Below are 6033 nucleotides of genomic sequence, written 5' to 3'. Positions count from 1 at the left end.
AAAATAACTATATAAAATCATATTTTTCAAACTTTTCTTTTTTTCTTTACCAAAAACGTTTCACTCAAAATATCATATCAAATATATATGACACGATATCAAGGTTGTTAAACTTACGGGGTGTAACAGTATCCATCTCCACAGTAACACCCCAAATGCAACATCAAATCTCAGAACCCACAAGAACCTGGCATTGTGATGCACTCTCGTAACCCAATGAGAGAGAGAAAAAGTTTCCCATGTATCATTCCTCACTCTTCCAGGCACACACATAGCCAGCCTGACCTAATGAAATACAACTAGGATATCCTTGTCACTATTTGTCACTCATGTCATGTATCACAACCTCCAATTTCCCAATACAGAAGCTATAGCAGTGAAATAAAGTTGACACAACTCTCATCTCAGATATATATAGCACCACAAAGAGGTAGTTATAGTTCACAATCCCAATTAACACTGAGAATCCATGAGACACTACAAAAAAATGCTAAATTTGCAGAGGTTTTATTGCGACGGTTACCATAACCTCCGTAATCTATATCAAATTGTGGGGGTTTATTTACCCCACAAATATGTTTATATTTGTGGCGGTCGATAATCTCCACAACCATTAAAAAATAGCGCCGACTAACCCAGTATTTCCCTGGTTTTTAATCCTTTCCCTCTCATTTTTTCCCAAACCCCTTTTTCATTTTCGCTTTTTTCATTTTCAGAAACCCTCGCCCACTCTCACTTAATCAAAACCCATAGAAATATTCCATTTCTTCTTCACTTAATCAAAACTGCCACTGCAAATCTCTTTTCCTTCACTTAATCTCTTTCATTTCTTCTTCATTTCCTCCGATTTCAAGCCCGTGTAGTTGCAAAATTCCAAATACAATAGTTCTCTGCTTTTCTTCAGCGCCTCCTCTATTGCAAAGTGAAAGAGATATGAAAAAAAATTTCAGATCTATCAATCAATTAGATGTAAGTTTATTTGATTTTGCTCTTTCCTACAAATTCCTCTTCTATTTCGCTATGATTTTGCCTTTTTGTCTTTCTTTCTTCACATGTGGGTTTTAAGTTTATTATCTCTGTTAATTTGTAGAATCGGTGTATTTTGAAGAAATTTGGTAGAATCGTTGTATTTTGAATCGGCAGAAATTTTGTAGAATCGGTGTATTTCGAAGAAGGATATAACACTCTTTGTTGAAATCGAGATGTAAGTCCTCTTTCTCTTTTCACATTAGGTTCTAAAATTTAGATTTTTTGTGTATTTTGTAGGTTAATTTATGTAACTTGTTTGAGTTAGAAGTGTTTGCAACATAGTATCTTATTTGTTTATTTTCTATGATGATTTAACCTCGGCTGAATGTAGATTGATACATCAGCATCTGAAGGTCCACTCAGAGTTAGTCAAAACTGTACACCATAAAGAGTTATTCCGTTGAATTTAAACACGTAACTATTATAAGTTTTTATGCCATCCACTAACAAATAGTGTATGTGTATGACTGTGTAGTGATATTTCTTGTACGTAGATTTTCCCATTATTAATAAAATTATTTACCATACTAAAAAAGAAGTGAAAGTGTAACTTTTCAAGTTCTGATAGAATTTAACTCAATGCTTCCTCTTGGATATTTACTTCCGTGTCTTTGTGTTCCTTATTTCTTTAAATGGAGCTCTCATCTTTTTCTAGTTTAGAAGAAATAAATGTGAAGGTATGCTGATAAGACTATGCCTCTGTAGCTGAGAGCAGTGAATCTCTATGGGGTTTCCACAGCTGCTGAATCACTAAACAAATCTTTGCCCAAGTTAGATGAGAATGTAAGAAACGTGTATTTTGTTGTTATCTCTGTTTCATTAGGCCATTATCAATGCATATAAGATCAAGATATAGTGCAAGTTTTAACCTTATCTCAGGGCCTTCTGGCAAAATACAACACCTGCCTCTTATCATAAACCCACATCAGCTATACATTTTAATATTAAAATCTAGACTTGTTTTCACATGCCTGTACTTACCACAGGGAATGCTGCAAATCTCATCAGAGAGATGTGCCATAGAAGCATATCAAAGCTACAAGTGGCCTAATTTCAGTGAAAAGGAGGCTCAGAAGGGTAATCGTCTGTGGCAACAAAGGTACATGTCATGATTTAGTTGATTGTTTGTGTTTGTACTGTAAAACATGTATGCTCTCCATGGTTGTGGACTTGCAATGTTTCTTGAAATTTGTTTTTTGCATGTGCAAGTAGTGTCAAGATCCCAGTGGATTGCTTCTACGTTTGTTTAGTCATTTGAAATTTCAGTGTTCTGTTTTCCATGCCCCAATATCTTATATAATTAGTTATGGCTTCTGAAAACGCAGACTTCCATTGTTTTGCAACTGGCTATTTTAAAAGGTATTACTTCAAAATCTTGGATGAAACACTTTTATATCATGGCTTAATTTGTTAATTATACTCTCTCTCTTTCTCCCTTCGCTTTCCTACTTCATTTTCTCTCTCTCTATCATACACAGTACATTGACACTACAATTGACTCTCTTACTGATGAATCAGAATATAGCATATCGGAGTGGTTTTACTTCTTTAGGGGTCTGGTTTGATGAATCAGGTACTAGCTAACTGTGATGAATTTTCAACAATATACTGATTTGCATCTGATGCTTTGTGCTGGTGCAAAATGTTAGTTGGTTCATTGTTTGAGTCTCAACTCTCAAGCTACTGTTACTTCATATGAACTGAGTATATTCCTTGTTAATTTGCTTTGTTTTTCCTTTTATCTTGCTAGATGTGATTTAGATTATTTTTCCTGTTTATGAGTGATGTGAATATACTTTATACACTTTTCTTGTTGTCTTACATTACTAATTTATTCTAATCTAAGGAAGTCATTGTTGTGTTCTTGTTAATTCAAGATGAATATGAAATCTTGATACATTGATTGTTCTGTATTGGGATTTAATGGCTGCCGGAGTTATTCTATTTTGACGGTAACTTAGATTGACCAAGGAGGTAAGTTTGACACCCAAGCCAGCATTGGTGCTATAATAGGTTATTCAGGGGCCACAATATGTGTGTTCCGAGCTAATATAAGCAGAGAGTAATTATTCAGTTGTAATGGTATATAGCGAGTAATTATTTTGTTGTAATGGTCTGTAGGTGACCCCATTATATCAAATACTTACTAAACAAAGAGACTGAATAGCATGCCTAGTCAAGTATATTCCATTAAGCTTTTAAATGTCTGATGATAGTATTAGCTATTTTCTGATTTTAGGTCGGCTAATTTGTTACTTTACTGTAAGCTTAATTTTATGAAGTGTGAAATCTGTACTATATGTCCTTTGCTGCAAGTTGCTAGAGATAAACTTCATTCTTCAAGACGTGGACAAATTTTTACTCTTGATCGCTCGTGGGATTTTACTGGGTTGTTGTTGTTGTAGTTGTTAATTTGTTAATTATATTCTCTTTTGATTTTGTTGTAGCCAAGTGATGCGGCTAGCGGATCCATTTCACCCATGGATATAAGAAGATCATCCGGTGGAAGTAATCCTAACGACAACTATTGAAGTTGCTTGCAAATGTATTAGATAATTAAGTATCGTACTCTATTGAATGGTCATAGTAGATCTTTTGTCCATAATGGTTGGAGTGGATTTTCTATTTAAAGAAATTGCGTAGTTTATTAATATATTGATGTTTTGTGTTTAATGGTTGAAGTAGTTGTGTTTAAAGCAAATTTTTGAGACTAATGATAATTTAATTTAATGTATTGTGTGGTTTATTAATATATTGATGTTACTTGATTCTAGTAAGCAATTTATATAATTTGTTGATGCTTCATTATATTAATATATTTGAAATTGGAACAGTTAAGGAGTAACATTATATTGCATGAAAAAAATATTTAATGAATAACGGAGTTGATAATTGCTACTATTTAACCTATAATAATATTGTGTTATAATTGTGGGGGTTAAATAAAGAAATTGCGGGGGTTTAGACCTCTGCTATTTTTTAATAAGTGATAGCCAAACTATCAAATTGCGGAGGTTATACCACTGTCAAATACCCGCCGCTATATGATAACGGCGGTCTGTCAAAAAACCCCCGCAAATTGATTGCGGCGAACATTATTGCGGGAGTTTTGGAAACAGCCGTAAAAGTAAGAAACCGCCGCAATATGTAAATAAAACCTCTACAAATTCAGCGTTTTTCTGTAGTGAGAACCTGAGGGCAATGCCATACTATTCCACTCGCAAGACTGAGAACATTATTTCCAAGGCCTACAACAGTCCTCCCTCATAGAATAACTCAAAGAATCATTACCCCACCACATTTGGCCTCCACCACTTCTCATGGTTATGGTTGACAGAGACAAGCTAAGGGGAGCATACCTTTTTGTCCAAATGATCATCATGAAATACTACCCCAGCAATAGAAAAATGAATGGTTGTTCAGATGATAAGGCCACCATATGAGCAATTCAAATCAACAGCAATGGATAGTCAAATTTACACTAATCTCTTAGTTATTCGATGAAAGTACAAAGGACACACTTATAGCATTGCCTCCAAGGTATGGTATTAGCACCCGCAGTGCTCAGTCTATTGGAGGTCTATCAATGCTATAAAGAGTGGTGGCTTATGAAGAACCCATATAACCCAAAAAGAAAGAGAAAATGTTTCCCATATACCAGTCCTAACTCTTCCATGAACGCACATAGCTAGCCTTACCCGATTAAATACAACTAGGATATCCTTATCACTGTTTATCAATCATGCTATGCTAATTAATTGATAGTATCACAACCTCCATATACCCAACACAAAAGCTATAGCAGTGAATTAAACTTGAGACAACCCTTATCTCAGAACTATAGAGCACCACAAACTTGCAGTTATAGTTCACAATCCCAATCAACACTCAGAATCCATAAGAACTTGAGAGCAATGCCTTACTATTCCACTCACAAGACTGAGGACATTATTGCCCAAAGCCTACAATAGTCCTCCCTAAATGAAAAATACAAAGAATTATTACCCCTCCATATTTGGCCTTTACCACTTCTCATGGTTATGGTTGACTGAGATAAGCTAAGGGGAGCATACCTTTTTGTCCAAATGAACATCATGAAATAATACCCCAGCAACAGGAACATGAATGGTGGTTCAGATGATAAGTCCACCATAAAAGCAATGCAAATCAACAGTAATGAATAGTCTGTTTTACACTAATTTGTTTGTTATTCTGTGCAAATACAAAGGACACACTCATAGTGTTGCCTCCAAGGTATAGTATTAGCACGCGCAGTACTTAATCTATTGGGGCTGTATCAATACTATAAAGAGTTGTGGCTTATGAAGAACCCATATCTAACAACCAATACAGAACATAGAAGATTTCATACAAATAATTAATAGCTCAATACCCTAATATCACTATACCATCAACAATATCTCTCAACAACTCTACTTCATTTCAACAATAATACAAATTCATTAAGATATCCACCCCCACAGTCAACACCCCAAATGTAACACCAAATCTCAGAACCCACAAGAACCTGGGATTTGTGATACACTCCCATAACCCAAGGACGGAGGGAGAGAGAGAGAGAGAGAGTTTCCCATATATTATTCCTCACTCTTCCATGCACACACATAACCAGCTTTACCTGATGAAATACAGTTGGGATATCCTTGTCATTATTTATCACCCATGCAATGCTAACCAATTGGTAGTATCACAACCTTCGATTGCCCAACACAGAAGCTATAACAGTGAATTAAACTTGACACAACCCTCATCTCAGAATTATGGAGCACCACAAACTTGTAGTTATAGTTCATTATCCCAATCAACACTCTAAATCCATAAGAACCTGAGAGCAATGCCATACTATTCTACTCACAGGACTGAGGGCATTATTTCCTAAGCCTACAATAGTCCTCCCTAAATGAGTGCAGCACATCAACTCTCGGAATCCACAAGGACTTGAGAAAAATGCCTTACTCATTCTCCTCTTCCGGGGAGAAGGGC

General features: G+C 35.5%; 1 long non-coding RNA gene across 4 annotated transcripts; it reads left to right on the top strand.

Moving 5' to 3' along the window:
• Positions 1-227: 227 nt before the first annotated feature.
• On the top strand, positions 228-3763 carry LOC107813258 (uncharacterized). 4 transcript variants are annotated; one of them, XR_001654283.2, is made up of 7 exons: positions 234-969; positions 1091-1204; positions 1735-1812; positions 2016-2128; positions 2355-2388; positions 2548-2602; positions 3477-3763. It is a non-coding gene; the product is annotated as an uncharacterized LOC107813258 (long non-coding RNA). The 4 variants fall into 4 exon arrangements; XR_001654281.2 differs by having other exon boundaries at positions 228-969; positions 2355-2602; XR_001654285.2 differs by lacking the exon at positions 2355-2388 and having other exon boundaries at positions 236-969.
• Positions 3764-6033: the final 2270 nt, after the last annotated feature.

The sequence above is a fragment of the Nicotiana tabacum genome, chromosome 22, assembly GCF_000715075.1.
Source record: "Nicotiana tabacum cultivar K326 chromosome 22, ASM71507v2, whole genome shotgun sequence".
Taxonomy (NCBI): Eukaryota; Viridiplantae; Streptophyta; class Magnoliopsida; order Solanales; family Solanaceae; genus Nicotiana; species Nicotiana tabacum.
The sequence above is the reverse complement of the archived record's forward strand: the minus strand, read 5'-3'. Positions and strand labels throughout refer to the sequence as shown.